General features: G+C 31.2%; 1 long non-coding RNA gene across 1 annotated transcript; it reads right to left on the bottom strand.

Annotated features, from left to right (window-relative positions):
- Positions 1-5432: 5432 nt before the first annotated feature.
- LOC105763705 (uncharacterized) lies at positions 5433-15504 on the bottom strand. The gene is made up of 12 exons (XR_008191880.1): positions 15203-15504; positions 15053-15111; positions 14075-14120; positions 13873-13921; positions 13292-13370; positions 7057-7197; positions 6725-6969; positions 6446-6645; positions 6273-6365; positions 6097-6198; positions 5830-5942; positions 5433-5762 (listed from the first exon to the last, which is right to left on the bottom strand). It is a non-coding gene; the product is annotated as an uncharacterized LOC105763705 (long non-coding RNA).
- Positions 15505-22321: the final 6817 nt, after the last annotated feature.

Below are 22321 nucleotides of genomic sequence, written 5' to 3'. Positions count from 1 at the left end.
GATTCTATTTGAGTATGTCCAAAGATCAATCATGAGATGGTTGTAATAACATACTTGATTTATCATGTTTATGAATATAAGACGTTACCATTATTATTTCAGTTTCTTTTCTGTCTGCATAAATAAACTGTTTTATAGTAATGTCCTGAGAATAATATGATTTATTCTTAAAAGGTCCTTAGTCAAGTTTTATTGTTGGCTAGGACAACAATAATGCATTAAGACTAACATATAGTTGATTGATGATAAAGAGTTGTCATTAATATGGAATGTCAAGATCGATGCATGAATATGTGTGTTAGAGAACAACATATTGGACTGACCCGTTATGAGTATGTTTCTTGGATTATTATGTAATTGTCACAACATTACTCATAGTGATTAATATGTATATGATCCTCAGACTTGAGATCATCATAATCCCAACATCGTGAGTTGTGTATTTTGATACAGTCAAACGTACAATCAGAATCGGTTGTTCTATAAAGGCTGATGTTGGATATACCACAATCTGTGTAGAGGGATATGGTTGATCGATATAGGATAAGTCCCTCCTACATAATGGGAGTAAGATCTTAGGCCACTTGATGGAGTGAGACTAGAAATGCATGGCCATGCTCAAATAAGCTGATATGAGATGTCATACTTATTTGTATATCATAGTCTACTTAAGATATCAAGGAACATGGAACAGACTATGCAAGTGTGACTATTCCATGACTTGTGTCCAATCCAGAGATAAAGGACTTAAGGATTATTGCATGAAAGGTTAATCATAAAAGGTTAATCATAAAAGGTTATGTCGAATCATGATTTCTTGTGACTTAGGTAGCAATGATGCCTTGCTAGGTGCCACTTATTTTTTGTAATATTGGAATCGTTCTAGTATTACTGCTAACATTACACGAACCTACAGGGTCACACCATATAGTTGAAATGAACGGAATAAAACATAGTTGGTATTGTGTTTGGTTATCGCTTGAATTAAATTAATTATAGAATCAATTTAATTGGGTAATCAAATATTGAACACATTATATGTACAAGGTTGTCGTACGCATAATGAACATGAATTTAGTTAGTATATAAATTCAAATAAATATATGTTTTCCGAAATCATTATTATAATTAATGTAATTATAATTTTCGATTTTAAAAATGTTGATATATTTATTTAATTTTAAGAAACCCTAAAAAGGGATATAAAATCTCGTTTTTCTTTGCTTGGTGGGTCTAGTAGCCGTCAAAGCAAAATCTTCTCAAAACAGTTTTTGGGATTCTTTCCGTTTATTGTCAACAGGGTGGATTATGTAGAGGCCGGGGTCACGATAGATTGCGGCTTGATTCGATAGCAGATCAGATTACTCGTTGTCGAGGCATCACTGTCTACTCAGAATCACCATTCGGTAATTTCGAAACCCTTTTTCACCCCGATTCGTTCCTCACACATGGATCCATGGTTAGGATCGCCGGATGTTTTATTTTTTCGCTGCGTCGTAGGGGTGCCGGCGTCCAACAGATTCAATCCGGGCTAGTAATAGCCTAACCTTTTCAGTCCAGCCACAGATTGGACCGCCGGCCCGATTTCACATACTTGACCCGATTTGACCAATTTTTTGGTCTCGATCTTGGTTTTAAGTTATTGGACCCAATTTTCGACCTCAATTCCAAATACCCATTGGGTCAATTTCCTAACTTGAAAATTAATTTCTAAAAATATCATATTAATTTTAGTTAATTTGATTAATTTAATTTTAATTGATGAAAATTAATTTTCCCAAAAAATACTTATATTTTGCAAATTAATTTTTCAAAAAAAAATTCTTTAATCAAATTCTCTAGTTGAATAATTCTCACGACCACCTAATTTAATTCCACATCGAATAAATCAACTCAATTAAATTATTTACAAAGTCGTAAAATTTTCTTCTGATTCAAATGCAGTCCGATCGAGCTTTTGTTAAGCTAGCGGATGGACCAATCGAACGTGCACAATTAGGCTCGAGTAATTGTAATTATGTCCAGAAGCATCGTTCCAATAATTTGCAATTTACTTAATCATGGAGTTAGTCCACAAGAAGTACCATGATTAAAACTTCTTATTGTATACTATTTACGAAAGCAATTCATCCAACTGTTTTATCTAAGGACCTCGTCATGTATGTGTTACACTTATATGATATCCTTGATTCATTTGATTTAAATCTGTTCACTCAATACAATCCTATTTTATCTCATTGTCACCATTGTGTTGTCTTAATGATTAATATTATCACTTTCAACAAATGAATGTGATAAATTTTTCATTCGAGAATAAGCAACCCGTGGCCACATTGCATATTTATCAATCCACACAATATCAATGAAAGGATATCGTTAACTCTTTAATCGAGCTATGAATTCCATTGTTGCTATTAAATCCATGGCATACACAAGTCATGTACCCAACATACCGATCATGGGCTCGATCATCTTTAGAGCATAAGCTTCCACTTGTATGAAAGCACATGAGTTACATACGCATGATCAATGACTACCTCAAGATTTAGGTAAATGACACCATGTACATCACAAGTGAATTAATTCACAAACAGATTCAAAATTAATTCAACTTGGGTCTAGTCCAATGTATCATTCTTCCAATGAGTACATCTATGTCTCTACTCGTGAAGTCAATTGCTCTGATAACCAAGACTAGCCATCCTCCTAATTGGAATTGTAGACGACATAATAATCTTTCTAAGTATTTGAATCAAACGTTCACTTTGATTCTTTTAGGGATTACAGACTTGTTTAGATTATCTACTGAAGTAAGTTGTCTTTCTCTCAATGTAAACGTTCTTACAGTGCCACTTATCATCAGTTTAAACTTAGAGAATCAATGAGCTAATATTTCCGAACAACTTAAACACCTTAAACACCTAAAACTAAGTCAAAACTTTCTTCAATAATTCCGTAACATTTCTAAACAATTTTAAAATTTAAATATATCAAAATATCATTCAAAAATCTTATATAACTGTAACGCTGGGGTTTGTGCAAGTGTACACAGTCGTTATCAAGTAATAAGTAAGTATCGAGTTATCGTCTCCACAAGAACTGTATTTGTGCTAAGTCACTTAATTTGTAAAATTATATTAACAATTTGAAAAATAAAAACAGAATATAGTTGAGGAGTTGTATAAACTAGATGCAATGATCCCAAATGTAAATTATCCTAATATGCGACTATATGAATGAAATAGATTTTAGCAAAATTTAACACAATTTGCAACAATTATAACATAAATAAACTAGGACAATTACTTTAATTAAACTTAATTTATTAGCATCATGCTTAATAATAGTCAGAAAAACATTCCCTGACAACTCGATCTTTCAAGTCCCAAATGTAAATTATCCTAATATGCAGACTATATGAATGAAATAGATTTTAACAAAATTTAACACAATTTGCAACAATTATAATTGTAAATCACAACTGCTCCAAAAGTAAACAATGAGCATAGCAAATTCAATGTTGACAGAAAAGAACATAATAAATTCTAATGGGAAGTGGTGCCAAAATCTTATTTTAATTGATCACACTTTCAAAAAAAGTTGAATTTAAGTCTGATCAGATTAAGATTGAGTATATAATTAATTTTTAAATTTGGGATGGATTAAATATTTTTAAAATCGAGGCATGATAGTAGAGCATCAAGTTGAAGTTAGGATGGGCAAAATTCCGACCAAGCTTGCTCTGTTGCCATTACTAATGATAATAGAGAAAGTAAATAAACAAAGTTGTAAAATATATGAGATGAGATGAAGAAGATGATCTTGTGAAGAGATTAATACATGTCTTTTACACTTAGTCCCAAAACTATTTTTATCTTATTGATTGGTCTGCAACATGGTTCTCATTGTACTATTTTTAAGTGAAAAGTGCTTAATGGCTGGAGTTTTAATGATATAGTATAACATGATCAACAGTATTGTAGGTAAGATAATCTCAATTAATCTGAATCATCATTGGTTGGGCCAGGGAAGAATTGGCAGCTTGTAGTTAGGATCAAATAGCCCCAAGTTTTTTTAATTCCTTTTTTAAACATGTGCCTCCTTACCAAAAACACTGTTTTTCTTGTTTTATTTAAATCAAATAAATAATAATTGAGATACCATTTGAGATTCTATATTGGTCTCTTTGATTCCTTTTTCTTGCACTATGGGATTTAAAGAGTAATAAATGCACGAGACAAGGAATCATATGAAGAAAAAAAATAACTTTTGGTCAATGTTAAAAGATGTTGAATTCATGTGGCACTTGATACTGGTGAAGTTTGGGACACATTTTCTAGTTAGATAAATAATTGTTGCAAACACAGGGAATAAACTGTAAGATTGCATTCTTACTATTTTCATCCAGGTCTAGATTGATCCTTTTTGAACAATAAAGACACTAATGTATGATACTTGAAATGATGTAAATGTCCTAATTTTACAGGATAGTTTTTGGAGAAAATAAAAGGTAAGATATACAAATTTCAAAGAATATTTATATTAAATGAAAGGTAAAATATTGGCATTTGTAAGGTATAATATACATGTGAAGATTAATTTAGTTAATTCAATCCTGCATTGTTATTAGTAGCTGCCTCTATTTTGACATATCATAGATCAACACACACCCTTTCTTAAAGAAGGCACAAAGGAGAGAAATAAATAAGAGTTTATTTGATTTATGAGATACTCCTTTATTTATAATCAAAAGCATTGACTTGGCATCACAATAGTATATTTATAAAATTTAACATTAATATTCATATAACACAAATCATTTGAATCTATACTTAAAAGCTTGACTGATGAATTTGATTGCTTTTTTGAAAACTCACTACAGCAAAACATGTTTTTAGTGGCCTTTTTTTGGGCCTATAAGCGACGCTAAAATTACTTACGGCGTTTTGATAAGCGCTGCAAAAAACACCGCTATAGATAACGCCACAAATTTGTGGAAAAATACTGTTATAGAACATGACCTTTAGCGGTGCTTTTCCCACAAACGCCGCAATAACATGACCTTTATCGGCGCTTTCCCCACAAACATCGCTAAAGAACATCACCTTTAGCGGAGTTTTCCTCACAAACGCCGTTAAAGAACATGACTTTTAGAGGCGCTTTTCCCACTAAAGAACATGACTTTTAGCAGCGTTTTTAGTAAAAGCGCTGCTAAAAGTCAAGTTTTTTGGCGGCGTTTGTGGAAAAAATGCCACTAACTTTAGCAGATTTTTAACAACCCATTTTCATTCATATAGAACCCGAATTGTCAATATAATTTCCTGTAACATCAAATCCAACCAAAAACTGCAAATCTAAATGATACTTCAAATCCAATGAAAGAAATATGTATGTGATCTAAATTAATAAATGAAATAACAAAATTTATTATATTCAAAAGTTATAATGTTAAAATATTCTTACAATAAGAAAACAGACGTCTAAAAGGGTAGACTCTGCGACTACTGAAACATCTTCATCATATTCTAAAGTTGTAGCTGGAGTTCGTCATATTTTTTGCTTGCCTCTACTTCCCTCGCTACTGCCTCCACTTTAAGTTTTATCTAGAGTTCTTCATATTTTCTTTGAGCCTCTGCTTCTCTTGATGCTGCCTCCACTTTAAGTTGAGCAATTTGCTCAACTGTGCTCGCTTGCATCTGAGCCATCTAGTCCCTTAACCTTTGAACTTTAGCTTGAGCTTGATTCTCTGAAGGCATGTATTGCTGCGAGTTGGATCCATAATATTAGGTTGGGTTAACAAAAAATCCTTGAAATCGAACCCGACCATACCTTTCAGGACTCAAAACTTCAGTAATAATTCGGTTATCAATGTCATCAAGATTAACAGAACTATCACTCGAAGCGATTGCTTCATACTCTGCCCTTTTATCCTTTAGTTTCTCCTAATAAATCAACCAAAGAGTTAGAAACGAAATATATAATCAAAACAAATGCAACATAACTTAACACTATTTGCATTACAAACGACGAATTAAACCATTATAATTAAACATGATAAATATTTAAAATAATTCAAATTTTATTAAGTGAATATACCATAATTTTTGCAGCTTTAGTAGTCGTAGGAGATCCATCTTTCTTTCTATGTGTAATGTTAAAAAGCTAAAGGCGTCCAACTTTTTGACCAGACGACAGTTCCTACAATATAATAGGAAGAATATTATTTAGTAGAAAGTAATTAATATTTGACACAATTAATAAATTCAAAATACCTCGTCATCAGCTACACAAGCAAAACTTTTCAACCCAACTGTGTGCGTGAATTTTTATTTTTGCCTACTTGTAGTTCCAACTAGCTCACGATCCTACATTATGAAATTATTATTACGTATATAGTAAATACTATAAACTGAAATAATTATAAGAGTTTGGAAATACGTAATACCTCTCATTTCTTTGAATTCCAAAATCTAATTGCATCTTCCCATTGGTACCTCAGCATTCTCAGCAGGACATTTGTAATTTCTCTTTGAGGCTTATATTTTTCTTAAAATATTCCTTCTTTAAAGCACTTTTATGGTCTCTCCATTTGTTTCGTAATGCCTTCTTCACATAATTATCCGATACCTTTATAGCAAATCTCTCCTGCAAATAACACCAGTTTAAAAAGCAAATATAAATGAAACTTGAACCAAAGTATTATAAATTACATTCACATTATTACCTTAATATTATCGAGAGCTTGATTTTTTATACTATCAAGCATATGATGCGATGACTCGTAGTTGATAGGCAACATATTGGCATTTCGTGCTATAATGCCCAAGTATCCTACTAATAGTTGAGCTTCTGATCCAATAGACTGACCAAGATTGTTTCTAGCTACTTTGACACGCTCGACAGAATTTAACTCGTATAAATCTTTTAATAGTGTACGCCCTCGAGTTTTGCGCCTCCCACCACTTTCAGCTGAGAAAATGGTATATTATAATATAAAATTTGAAACAAAAATCAATAATAAAAGTCAACATGCATGTAAATTAAAGTTAACATTACTTTGAATTTCTATAGATTCGTCAGTTGTATTCGGAATATTCGAATGTCCTGTAGCTCTCTGTTTTTCACTATTTGTTTATTCCGAATTCGAAGGATTTTGAATAATACTGAGATCTTGCAATCTTCTTCTAGGCATTTTATCTGCAATACACATAAAATAGTTGAAATATTAGTAACTAGTTACAACAATAATAGTACATACAAAATAGTTGAAATATTTAACAATATCAAGATTTAAATTATAATATTACATATAATTAAAAAATCGTAAAATCTTACTACATCATGATTTGTAAATATCTTCATCCACATCCTGGTGAACCCATTGAAATTGTGTACTAGTGCTAGGGATAGTTTCATTTAAGTTTTCTTCTAGAAAAGATAGTTTCTGATCTTTCGTCGATGTCATCTCTACTTCCATTGCCCATGTCAAACAAGTCTTTAGGGGTGTTACAGAGTATAACGTACCAACCCTCATCAGTTAGATCTTTCGAGTAAAAAACTTGTTTGACTTGAGAAGAAAATACATACGGCTCGTCTATCGATTGTTGTCCAGTGTGAATTAATCAAGAGAAGTTCACCATTGTAAAACCAAATTGATCTTTTTTAATTCCACGAGCAGTATTAACGTCAGCCTAATCACATCAAAATAAGACAACTTTCCATTTGCCATAGTAATCCAACTCAATAATGTCAGTAAGAAGTCCGTAATACTCCACATTTCCCTCAACAAGATTACTGTCCCTAGCACTAGCATAACTTGTAATTGAAGAATTAACAACTATTCCACAATGTTGAGTCCTCATCAATCTTTCGCAAGATTTTGTATGAAACTTGAATCCATTGATGAGGAAGGCAGTATATCTTTTTACTACTCTATTTGGACCTTGGGAAATCCATTTAACTTCATCATTGACATCCTTTCCACTCCAAACCTATTGAATCGAAAGTAAATTGATTAATTATAAATGTTATACGAAAACATTATTATTTGTCAATGAAAGCTTCATTTGCATACCGTTTGCTCTAACCAGTCTTGAAAAGATTTTGTGAATAACTTATGAATCTCTTGATGTTGTAAACTTTGGGAGTGTGAACGAGATCTCAAGACTTGTTTGTACTCACTATGTTAAAAAGTGGATTACTTGGTTAGAAGATAAACAAATTAAAAAGATGAATATTTATCAAATTCTAAAACTTACTTGCGTAATGGTTCAATTGAATCACGGTGAAAAAGAACATATCGATGTGCTTGTACCCAAGATCTCATCTAAGTGTGCAATTTCAACTTTACCGATTGGTTCTCCATAACTTCGAAATAGATAAGTTTCGGCTAAGTTATGATTAGTGAGCCCAGCATTTCTACTTGGTCTATTCAGTCTTGTTTCAACATCTTTTAAATATCTAGAGTAGAAAGTCATACACTCCTCTGCTAAGTAACCTTCAGCAAGTAATTGATCCTTCTGGATAACGCTTATTACGACAATAAGACTTCAATTTGCATAGGAACCTAAAAATGATATACAACATTATCAAAAGTTTTAACTAAAGGTATATTCATGAATGAATGAAAACTTTACAAATAAATTAGCACCTCTCTATAGGATACATCCACCGATAGAAAATCGGTCCACCAAGTTTTGCTTCATGAAGGAGATGGATTAGCAAGTGCACCATAATAGTGAAGAAGGAAGGTGGAAAGATCTTCTCCAAATTGCATAAAGTCAAGGTGACTCGATCTTTTACTTTCACAAGTTCTTCAACAGTCAAAACTTTGCCACAAATAGCTTTCATTATATTGGATAGTTCAATTATACAGGACGTCACCTTTTTTGACATACAACATCGTAAAGCAACTGGTAGTAAATCTTGCATCATGATGTGATAATCATGTGATTTTAGGGATTATAGTCTTCGATCTTTAAGACTCACACATCGAGATATATTTGATGCATACACATCTGAGACATTTATAACCTTCAACACCGGACAAAACACTTCTTTTTCTTTCTTCGACATTGCAAAAATAGAAGGTGACAACAGAGATTTTCTATTCGGAAGTAATTGGGGATGAAGATCACATTGAATTCCCATGTCAACTAGATCAAGTCGACTCTGAAGATTGTCTTTCAATTTTCTATCAACATTCAGAATTGTCCCAATGATGTTCTCGCAAACATTCTTTTCAATATGCATGACATCAAGATTGTGTCACAAAATGTGATGCTCCCAATAAGGCAACTCAAAAAAAAATACTTCTTTTTTTCCACAAGTCCACCTCATTAGGATCATCCTCTTCATCAGATTCATCATCAATTTGCCGGTCAACATCGCCAACATACGCCTCCCTTGGTCTTCTTTTTGTTTGCGTGTTGGGTGGTTGATTCATCTTCTCATAACTGAAATTGATATCTTTTAACATGAACAAGATTTCAGATTTAATGGTCTACTCAGGAGCTTCTCTGAACTCTTTAGTACCATCAAATAGAGTCCTTTGAAATCTAAATCTATGATTTCCATCTAACCACCGACGATGCCCCATATAAGAGAACTTCTTCCCATTATATAACCAAATCGAACATGTTTGCGCCGCACAACAAGGACAAGCATAACGTCCTTTTGTACTCCAACCAGATAAATTGGCATAAGCCGAGAAATCATTAATAGTCCACAATAAAGCTGCATGTAAATAAAAGTTCTCCTTTCTCAAGACATCATATGTTTCAACACCCGCCCATAACTATTTCAAATCTTCAATAAGTGGCTGCATAAAATGTCAATATCATTTCTGGGACCTTTCTCTCCAAAGATAATCATAGATAAGATAAAAGAAGATTACTTCATGTAAATCCACGAAGGCAAATTGTAAGGAACAAGAACTGTACGAAATACTCATGATTTTAAAATGATTAAATTCATCAGATACTAGCCCAAGCCTTACATTCCGAGGATCGCTTGCAAAGCTTGGAAATTTACTGTGAAATGATTTCCAAGCCAAAGAATTCGTAAGATGCCTTAATAATCCATCAAAGACTTTGAAACATTGATATTAGTGGAAAATATCGCAAAATATTTATTGGCTTCTTTCTTGACTGTGCCTCACCTTCATCCTCATTCACATCTTCTGTATTCCTATTCATCCAACGAGATTTACCGCAAACATGACAAGACTATTTGTTTTTTACGATTACCCCAATACAACATACAACCATTTGGGCAACTATGAATTTTGTCGTACCCAAGGCCTAAATCTTTTACCAGTTTCTTCATATCTTTGCATGGATAAGGGATTTTTGCAAACAAAAACATATCTCTTAAAAACTCTAACAGTAGCGTAAAAGAGTTTTCGGTCTACTCTCCCAAACATTTTAAGTGAAAACGACGAATGCAGAAGAACAATTTTGAAAATTTCGATCCCTCATGAAGTTCTTCATTCATTTCATTAAGTAACTTGTAGAACTTCGCCGCTTCTCCATTTGGCTCTTCATTAGGTACACTTCTTCCTATTCCGGTAAAAGCATTTCCACCAATATTAAAATCATCGGATGTAATAGTTTCAGGTGGAAACGATTGCAAACCATGACTGTGCATATTAAATGCATCCCGCAACATACCTTCCATGTCATCTTCTCTAACAGACTGATGGTAGGCATTATGAGGATAAGCCAAGTTAATCGTTGAAGAGGTTCTACGAGGTGTACACTCTCCATGGAAAATCTATTTTTTATACCCCGAATAAAGCCATCAACAATTAGATATTTGTAGACAACTTTACGAATATGCGAATTGATATTGCCACACTTCTTACACGAGAAAAGAATTATATTCTCTTGGCTTGCATTTTGAAATGCAAAATTTAGAAAATTTTGTACTCCATTTCGATAGTCGTTGCTTACCCTTGAAAAATTAATCCAACTCTTGTCCATTTCGTAGTTCTTGAAGTCTAAAGTTGACAATAAATTATGGTTACTTAAGTGTTCTAAATTGATTTAAGTCATGTCATTGTACTAAAATAGATAATACATAACAAGTATCAAGTATCTAATGGGTGTAAACTAATTTAGATAAGTCGCTTATTTATAAGTATAATTAAGTTATGCAAGTTATGATATGATATGATATATATTTATGTAAGTTATGTAAGTTATGTAGGTTATGTAAGTTATGATATGATATATATTTATGTATTATGTAAGTTATGTAAGTTATGATCCAAAATTTTCTTTTATTCTTTAAATGTTTATGTAAGTTATAATTATCATCTTTAAATTTTAACTTTAAATTTTAACCCATTAATTATACTCTTTTAATTTATAAATTTGTGTTTTTATCACCTTTATGTTTACTATACTTAAAAAGACAAAATTCACAAATTAATAATTATATGTTAATAAAGTTAATATTTGTTAATTTTTCATCTACTTTGAGTTAATATTTAAATTAAATTTTCACGTACTTTTTAACTTTATACTACACATTAAAATAGATCAATTTATGTTTATGATAGTATTTATGAAAAGTATTAAAATAATTTTAACATTAAGATAAATATTTCTTTCTATAATAAATATTATATTTTGTTTTATTTTTAAAATTTAAACTTTAAACTATATACTTTAAAATCCACCAAATATTAAATTAAGAACTCACCTAATTAATCCCCAAAATGGGTAACCCATTCTTCAGGGTTGTCAGATTACAAATTAATTTAAGTGTTTTTGAAAATGTTGAAATTTAAATATAAATTTTAAACTGATGTGTAATGCCTAATCAAAGATTTTAATTAATATAATACTAGTACTATTTTAAATGACTTAATCAAAATATTTTAAAAATTGCATGATAGTTTAAGGTGGTGGGGGCCGTTCGAAATTGCCCATGTGCTTGAACCCCAAAATCGCTCCGCTCAATCTCCCTCCTTTTGATGAGATAATTTGGCTTTTCACCTTCTCTTTTCCTTTCCCCGTTAAACGAGGGTGTTTGACCTTAACCACTATTTGCTCTTTTTTATTTAATAAAAATTACATAATAAATAAATACTAGAAAACGATTTATAGGTGTAAACATGGGATTATTAATATGAACCCCCACAAAATGAAACACATTATTACTGGTTTTGTGGTTACTCATTTTGGGGATTAATTAGGTGAGTTCTAATCTAATATCTGGTCGAATTTAGTAGTACATCGATCAAATTTTTAAAAAAAAATACTAATACGAGAAATCCATCTTATAAGCTTATTTTTTCTTTATTTAGGATAAGAATGTGTTATAATTTGATGGTTAACAAAATAACTTTTCATTTTAAAAAGCTTTATATAAATTTTTGGAAAAAGATTAGTAATTTGATTTTTATATAAAACTAAATTTAAATAATGCTAAATATTATTATATTGATAAAAATTATTTTAAGTTTTAAAAATATTTAAAAATATTAAATATTAAAATCAAATATTATAATTTTCAATATTATTAAACATATACATTAATTAGTATTAAATATATATTTTAAGTCAAAAGAGAGTATTTAATCATATAATAAATTAATATTTTTAGTCAAAATATTGAAAAATCATGTTAATATTTTAATAAAATATTGAATTCCATAATAGCAAAAATAATAAAATAAATGAAAAATAAAAGAGTATAAATAGCAAAATTACGAGTTCAAATAGTGCAACTAATGCTAAACTCTAATTATTGAGTTAAATTAATCATTAAAATGTAAGAATTAATTTGAATGTCACAAAATATGTACAGTAATAAACTTGAAAATTTTATGACTAAAATAGAAACAAAAAACCTTTCAAATTGATTACAAAAAAGGAATGAATATTCAACCAAACTTTCCTAATAATCAACACCATAGAACATTATTAAACCAAAACCAATTTAATAACTAAGGAGCAAAAGAGATCACAATCATACTCCACGAGCATATAGGTTAAACATTCAGGCAAACAGTTTGCAAACAACATATGAGAATGAACGCTTTAAATATAGGACAATGAAGGCTTTAACAGTTTGCAAGTAGCATATCCAGATAAAGACAATAGCATGCTCCATTCTCAACTCCATTTACAACTAAACAGCCTATTGAAATTCAACTCCATTCTCAAAGTATCTACCAGACAAAATGTGGGGTATTTAGCATATCGCAATATTTCCAAGCATCAAATATCAATCGAAGAGAAAGTAGTAGTTTTAAATATAAGGGTGAATTCATTGCTATTACCTTTACAAACTTTGGCCTGCTTAATTCGGTCTGACCAAAAAAGAGAAAGAAATAGATAATTTGAAGCTCAGTAACTGCCCTACAAAATCGTGCTCTATATCAAGAACTTGCTGATGTAAAAACTCAACTATACTAGCCTTAGTCAACAAGGGACTAAACATATAATTAAATTAATCAAAATTAACAAATAAATAATCTAAAAATTGCAAACAGCAACACAAACTTATAAAGGGAGAGGAAGCTAGTTTTTTTTCCCATAAAGTTGGGTTAATATTTTGATTGTAAGGAAAGTGTATAAGACAAATCATGTTTAAGCCATAAAGTTGGGATAATACATCAATTGGCAAGATAATGATCTATGGTTGTTTAAGTCAAAACTATTATATTATGAAACTGATAAAATTGTATACTAATTAAAATATATAACATTTGAAAGTAGAAAATCATATTTATAACAATAGCCTCAGGCTTATATGATTTCCGAACTCTACTTGAAATGACTCCTTCCTTAGAATACAAATGGAAAATTCTCTTATGTTAGAGAGAATCCTAGATACCTCATAGTGTGTATATTTATTTACCTTATCAACAAGGTCAAGCAAGTGCTCTGAAAGCACAGTGAACCAGTACCTGAAACATGTATATAAAAAAATAAGATAAAGAATCCATGTTTGCAGAATCAATATCTTGGATCATAAAAGTTATTATGATCTATTTTGCAAGGCACTCTTACGAAGTCCAGAATAATGAGTATTAAGTAGCATATTTGAAGAGCACACTTACTCTAAACTTTTTGTGATCTGATAGATCAATGGTATTGGGCTTGTACCTGTTAGTGTGTTGTAATTCAAGATATGAGATTAGAACATTGCATGGATGCATATATAAATAACTACTAAGAACAAATATTCAATAAAAGCAGATATTTTCTACTTCATAGCATAACACCTTAGTAAACAAAAAAGTGGCAAAATGACCCTTCCATATCTTTTTGTATGATTTTTATTGTTTCAATTCAAGTGCTGGATTACATGCTCTCTCTCTCTATAGATTGTGCATGTAAAATATCAAATTAACTAAAAATGAAAAGCTTTTTTTGTCAACGTAAAACATTTGGGTAAGTTGCATTCTCTTCTGGCATTGCATATGAGAATGTAAATTCTTTATTCTTTTTACTTATTTTAGTGTATATTTATATGTAAGCTACAAATGTAAGAGAGTAAGAAAGTAAGAGAGTTAATTATTTGGCTTGTATGTCAGGTGTATATGGCCTCATACCAAGCAGGGATGGAAGGAATTCCATGGGTTATAGTGGCAGAGGTTAGCGTTTACTTTGTTTTCTAACATCGTCTCCATTTACATATCCATCCTATATTGTTCCGACTTAATTTTCTAGGAACATTCCTGTCTCTGGACAAGGGTATGTTGATATGCTCATCCTAAGATCTTCCAAATACTTGTTAAAAACTTATTCATACATGTGACCAAAACACACACCATCCAGGAAGTCAATCATAAATATGTTTTACTGCACATATTTAGCAGTGAAGGGAATATGTTTCAGATTTTTCCCATAAATGTAAAAGCTAATTATTGCATTTCTAAAAAAAGCTAAATATTTATTAATTTAATCATTAATAATACATACAGTAAACAATGCATGCAAAACTCATCAATAGAAAACCCATTAAATATCCAGTCAACCAAAATGCATATACATATAAAGGGGGGCAATGCTGTAAAAGAATAAAAAAAGAAAACCTTTTGAATCTACTCAGTGGGGATGTTCATCAATTGTGAAGGCTGCTGCATATTTTCCTCTTCACAAAAGGAAAGAAACCTTACTTAACTGAAAAATATAATGAATTTAAAAACAAGATATATAAAAAATAGAATGAAATGAAAACTTACCAGAATTTTTTTGGTTTCGGCAAAGAGAACAGCTATGAGAAATTTTTTGTTGCTGTTGCTGGTGAAGAATTTATATAGAAGAGAAAAGGGTTAGGATTTAAAAGATGACAAAAAGGAGGGGATTTGGGGAAAAAAGTTAGGGTTTTCAATCATTTAGGGGAAATTGGGGAAGAGATAATGGGATTTGGAAAAAAATTTTGGAGAAATATCATTTGGGGAAAAACTAAAGGAATTTCAGGGCTAACAAAATGAGCTGTTTAAGTCAAATTTAATAAATATTTGCGGCGTTTATGAAAAATGCCACCAACGCATAACCTTTGCGGCGTTTTCAGTCAAAACGCCACTAACAACTTAATTTCCTATAGTGAAATAGCCCCATTTTACAAAATTTTAATACATATTTGCGGCGTTTTTGGTCCAAATGCCACTACTGCTTCCTTTTGCGGCTACTATCACCCTAACCTTTTGTGACATTTTTCGAGTAGCGCTACTAATGTATAACTTTTACACTATTTTTCGTCCAAACACCATTAAAAACACTGCTAAAAGCTTAACTTCCTATAGTGACCCCACAAACAATGTAGATTATTAGTTTATAACCTATATAATTGGTCCTTGCGTCGGAGGAGCATAACCATTGCTTACATACAGAACAACAGGGATGTCCCCATTTGAGTACTTGCACTACACCAAAACAGGCTTTTAGCGGCGCTTTTTTAGGTCTTTAGCGGCGCTAAAGTATTTGCGGCGCTTTCAGAAGCGCCAAAAAAAACGCCGCTAATGAACGCGTCGCTAACTTTAGGGGCGTTTTTTTCTAAAAACGCCGCTAAAGACCAAGACCTTTAGCGGTGCTTTTTCCACAAACTCCGCTAAAGACCAAGACATTTAGCGGCGCTTTTACCACAAACGCCGCTAAAGACCAGGACCTTTAGCGACGCTTTTCCCACAAACGCCGCTAAAGACCAGGACCTTTAGCGGCGCTTTTCCCACAAACGCCGCTAAATACCAAGACCTTTAGCGGCGCTTTTCCCACAAACGCCGCTAAAAACATGACTTAAAAAAATATTTTAATTAAATAATATATATTTCTATCATAAATATTATATTATTTTTTATTTTTAAAATTTAAACTTTAAACTATATACTTTTAAGGATAAAAATATTAAATTAAAATTTCTATTAAAATTTTAACTTTAAAGCTAAATATAAAAATTAATGAATTTAAATTAAGAAAATTAAAACAAGTTACATTCTATATTAGAATTACATAAGAAAATTGTTTACATTCTATATTAGAATTACATTAGAATTACATAAGTTCTGTTTACAAGTTACATTCTATATTAGAAAATTGTTTACAAGTTACATTCTCTCATGACCAACTCTTAAAATCAATTCTTTAAGGGATCTTTTTTCCCTTAAGTGTAACCGAGTTGCAAAATGTGGTTTTTCCATACTTTTCTTGCCATCCCACATGTAGCAGTAGCAGTAGCAGCTCAGTACTTACCAGCAGAAATGCTTACGATTGTTTTCTCACAAAGGGAATATAGCTGTACAAATTCATCCAAATGAAGTAAATAAAAGCTTCACTCCAGGGGAAGTTAAAATCAACAAAGACAATGGAATAGAACCTGTTGGCATCTAAGATGAGGATCTGAGGAAACCCAATAAAATAATGCTCCATCTTCAGTAATAGCCATGCTATGTACCATCCCGGCAGCTATTGCAACCACAGAACCCAAGTACAGTCAAGGCCTCAAGGGCATAGATGAAGGCTACTACAGCAGGCTCAGAATGAGAAATTAATTCAAGAGAGAATCACCATGTTCTCAGCAATATGCGGATTTGCTTTCTCAAGCAACAATGAGATGATGATTGGATCAGCTTCAGTATGATGGTTTGATATAAGTACAACATTGTGACCCTGCACCCAATTGTCTGACAATTAGATCCATGAAAAAGCCAGTTTAAACATGAAAGATTCAGCCAGTATTGCAAGCTTCCTAAGTCCCAGTTGCACGTAAAAGTTTCTCGAATGTTGAAAACTTAATATGACCACGTTTAGCTTATGCCAATACAAAACTGAAAGGAAAACACCATTAAACTTTCCTTCTGAATACTAATATATAACTTCAGCCTTGCTTGCATAAAAAAAATATAAATTGACATGATCTAAAGCTGATGAAAATTAAGAAATTAAAATAAAATGGACACAAATTTAACATACAAACCTGTTATTTTATTTCTTCCTCAGATGCACGTTCTTGTTAGTTATTAATCAAAGAATATGCAAGTATTGTAGCATGCAGAATAAAAAATTTCATCAACTTACTACCAAGCAGCTCTATGATGGATAAATCATGTTATGATCTTTAACAGTATGTTTGTTCAAAATGTAAATAATGACAAGGACATCTTAGTGAAAAAGATGCTGGAGCAAAACTCGGTCTTGTTTAGAGGAATCCAGTAAAAGGAAAAAGAAAACTGAGCATAGTCACCTGCTTAAGCTTCTTTTCTATTTCATAGAAAAGAGAAAGATTGCCAACATATGAATTTCTGCAAAGAACATAATACACGGATGTTAAGAGAAGTAATTTTTTTAATTTTAAAAAAAGAGACCGAACATGTCCTTCAGTGATTTTAAATATGAATAACATAAATGTTATATGAAGCACATGAAAGAGGGTGAATAAGTTAAATATACAAAATACATGCGTCTTTTTCTTTGCATTTTTGTCAATTCGGTTGATGATAAATAATCAAACATGAAGAAGAGAAAAACTACTAAAGACCCTATGAAACCCTCAATGAAAAAAACACAAAAAAGAATGCACAAGATAAGAAACATGGAATAAGCTTAACCTTGGATGGTCTCAAATAGTAGCTAATAATTAAGAAAGAATTACAGTCCCTATTGCACTTCTCTCTCTCTCTCTATACATATATCTATATCCATGAACCTTAAAGTTTATTACCATGGTTTACAAAATAAAATTATGAAATTTTAAAAATAAAAATTCCTTCAGCAAAGCACATGCTTAATTTTCAGGAAGCTTTTACAAATTAATTGATATCAGCAGAGAAACCAATGAAACCAATGAATTCTTCCAATGAAACCAATATCAAACACGTCATAGACACTTAAAGCTGACAATCCAATTCTAACAGCAATTTATGTTCTATCCTTCAAGCATGTGAGTTTTATAAATGCCAAGTCAGGCATATTATTCATTTATAACTATCATTCAAGAGTATCAATGTGCTTTGGCTTCGCGTTTCTTTCTTGTTTCAATTTCCTAGTTTACATATGTATGTGCCACTGGACTTGTTAAGTGAAGAATGAGAACCAAATTTTTGTCAATGACTGTAGGACATAAGACCAAGAGCATCAAAAGTTTCCAAACATGAAACAACTAATCTATATTAAGCAAGTCAGAAAATCAATGAGCTTATTGTTTTAGCTAACATAATTTTCTTGAACAGGGGTAAATTAAAATTTTACCTTTAAACAGTAGCCTACTGCTGTAAAATAAACATCAAAACAGGTCCTAACATGAATATGACATATACTGAATAAAAAATTATGTAACCAGCTGAAGAGCAGCTGGACATATACTGATTGTATGTATGTCCAACTAAAGAGCAGCCAGAAAAACCCACAAGATATCCGCATATTAGAATTAAATAAATAGAGGAAGCAAAGTAACTTAAGAGGTTGCATTTCCATTAGTTAGAAGACACACCACAACAGTTAACGTGTTAAATAAATTAAACCAATTAAATGATTCAATTTTAAGTAAAAGGATTAAGGCAAATTTCAATGATTCGATAAATTAAATTGAACTCCATTTGTATAAACTACATCAGCTGCTATTTCAGATTTATTAACATTAACTTACCTAAATCCCATACTTGAAACTTGATGTTGTTGTATTGTACAACCTCTACATTAAACCCAATCGCTGCAAAAAAATAGTTCAAAAAAATGGTGCATCGAAGCTGTCAGTCATTTAGAAAAAAAAATGAAAACCCAAAACAAGAATGATAAAGAAGAACATTTCCACAATATGCATGTATATAGGCATACATACATTCTCAGTCAATATGCATGGAAAAGCTTGTAATTAAAAACCAAACAATGTTTTAATTGGGACAGAAGCTACATGTATATAGGCATAAATGCAATAAAACCTCAAATGAAAAAAAATGATTAACTAAACAGTATCATTAAGCATTTCCACAATGAATTTCAAAAGATTTGGCTCAAGAAAATTACCAACCTAAATTTATTGAAATGCAATGGACAAATTACAACAGGATTAACATTTATAAAGCATCTAAACTAAGTGATTATCCTGAATCATGGTACATCAACAAAGCACCAAATTTACTCAACAATTAACTACTAAACATCTATTAAGAACACCAAAATGACATACCTGCAAAGAACATTTTAGATAGAATGGCTAAAACTGGGATATAACCCGCAAAACGCAGCCTTCTTGTTGGCCATCATTGTCGTTTTCTACATCCCAAAGCCCCTAGAATACACAGCAACTTCAAGCACATATTAGAAACATTTCGACTGAGCTAAAAGTGTAAAAAAAATAGATTATGCACAAAACTGATCTCTTGTAATGTCTTTATAACCAAGTGATTAAAAAGTTGCACATTACCCACATCCAAGCCGATTAAAAGTTAAAAAGGATAATCTCTTAAACTGTTTTCCTATTTCCCCTGAAAAAGAGAAGAAAAGGTAAAGCAAGACTAATGAGACAATTACCATTTGAATTCAATGTGGTTAACAATCAGCACACCAAAGAACAAAAGAATTTACCTTTGGAAAGTCAATTCCACAAGATATGTGAACCTTTGAAGCAGGGAAGGCAACCATAAAAGAATCATTTCTCGAAACATAAAATGGTTCACTCAAATATGGTGCCAATTTCTCAACATTGTTGCCACACCGATCCAAGGCCTCTTTTCTGCCAACTTGTTCTATTGCCTCTACCCAAGCATTTGCAGACCCATCAAAAATAGGAACCTGTGTTAGTTAAAATTCCAATCATCACCATCTATAAAATTGTATGAAAAAAGAGACTCAGCTAAATTATTACAGTGTTTGTACATTATATGTTACATTAAACAGTTCTCTCTACAAATTCATTGACTATGTTTAAATCTCCTCGCTCATCCCTCAATCCAGAACGCATATCCTACAATATGGCCTTCAAAGGTTCTTTCCGGCTGTTAGATTGCAGCTTCATGCTTTTAGCTTGCTTCAAAGTTTTCTTGAAGTGAACGAACAATTGAATATATATTTGTTCCATGTAAAATGTAAAATCATGCATTTTATTATCCAACAATACCTTACAGGAAAAGTCACTTTTCTTGCAAAAAGGAAAGAATGTGACAAAAGTAACAGCCAAATGAATAACAAAACTTACAATTTTAAGCAAATTAAAAATCAATTTTGATATCCAAACAAAAATTATGGCACTAACCTCGACCTCAGTATCCTTAGAATCGAGACTTTGAATCTGAATTCTACAATTGTCAATGCCTTTAGCTTCCAAAGCCGAAAGCAAATGCTCGACGGTCCGAATCTTGTATCCGTCTTTGCAAAGAGAGGTACACAACAGCGATTCTCGAACAAAATCGATGGATGCAGGAATCAAATTTGAGTGAAACTCAAAGTACCTTCCTTGGCCGGTGAATCCCGGCCATATCTTTACCTTCGAAACCTTCCCCGACTGAATGAGTTAATTGCCGAGGAGAGATGCATGTTCCAGAGCGGAATGATACGAGGTTAAACTTACAGCTATGGCAAGATTTTCTTTTGGCGGGTTTTAAAGTTATGAAAATATTAAAAAAGCATTGAACTTTTTCCCTAAAAAAAAACAAATTCAAAAGCATTGAGAGATAGCTTGGATGACTTCCCATATTGTTGTAAATTCAAAAATAAAGGGAATCGGGGTAGGGGGAGAAATGGTTTGGGAAAAATAAAAGGACTGTCGATTTGGGGAAATTGGAGGGAAACAGACTCTTGTTCGGCGACAGTTGTTTCTTCTCGTTCTTGTTCAACAACAGCTGTTTCTTCTTCTTCTGCAGACTTGAGTTTCCAAGTACCGTAAAGAGTTTTGCTGTTTTTGAAGGATAAGGTCAAGTTGTTGGAAGAAAAGGTGGAAACTTTGGTCTGAAAATGGATAGAATTTGGATAAAAGAAGAGGTTTTTGGGAGATTTAAAATGGGTTTTGGAGATTAAATGCAAAGGAGTTGAAAATGCTGAAATTGTTGCCATTTGGTCTTCAAAATTTGTGCTTTTAGATGAGAGAACTAAGAAAAATTTGGGGGGAAATTTGGGGTTTTTTCGTTTTTGGGTTTTAGGGGAGAAATTTGGGAAAAAAGCAGCACGAGAATTTTTTTAAGTAAAATGAATTTTGTGGCGTTTTTATAAAAAACGCCACTAAAAATAAAATTAAATTTTTATCGTGAAACTTTACGTTTTAAAAAATTCAATTCGTATTTGTGGCGTTTTTACCTTTTGCGGCGTTTTCTCATAAACGGCACTAATGACTGACTTTTTCTTACAATTTTATATTTAATTATTATATAATTCATATCAATTTTAAATAAATAAATTTTGAAAATTTAAGTAATATTTAAAAGAATTAGATAAATTTTAAAATTTTTATATAATTTTTTATGTAAGAAAACAAAAACAAAAAATTTTAAAATATGAAATAAAAACTTTAAAAACTATATTAATGATAATTTTAATAAATTAAAATTCATATTGTCTCTTTTATTGTCAATCTATTATATTAATTTGTTACATTAATTTATTTATTTATCAATTTTTAAAATCTAATATTTAAATATATCAAATGATTTAAACCATTTAATCTAAATTTAGATTAAATATTTTTAAATATAAAAACATTAATTAATTGTATAAAATTTTATCATTTAACAAATCTAAAGTAAACCTTAAATCCTAAACCATTTAATATATATAAAATTGATCTATTATCTCTTATATAATTTAAATCGTAATCATAATTTTAATATATTAAAATTAATATTATCTCTTTACAATTATATAAGAAATTATTTAAT

The sequence above is a fragment of the Gossypium raimondii genome, chromosome 12 (assembly GCF_025698545.1).
Source record: "Gossypium raimondii isolate GPD5lz chromosome 12, ASM2569854v1, whole genome shotgun sequence".
Classification (NCBI taxonomy): domain Eukaryota; kingdom Viridiplantae; phylum Streptophyta; class Magnoliopsida; order Malvales; family Malvaceae; genus Gossypium; species Gossypium raimondii.
The sequence above is the reverse complement of the archived record's forward strand: the minus strand, read 5'-3'. Positions and strand labels throughout refer to the sequence as shown.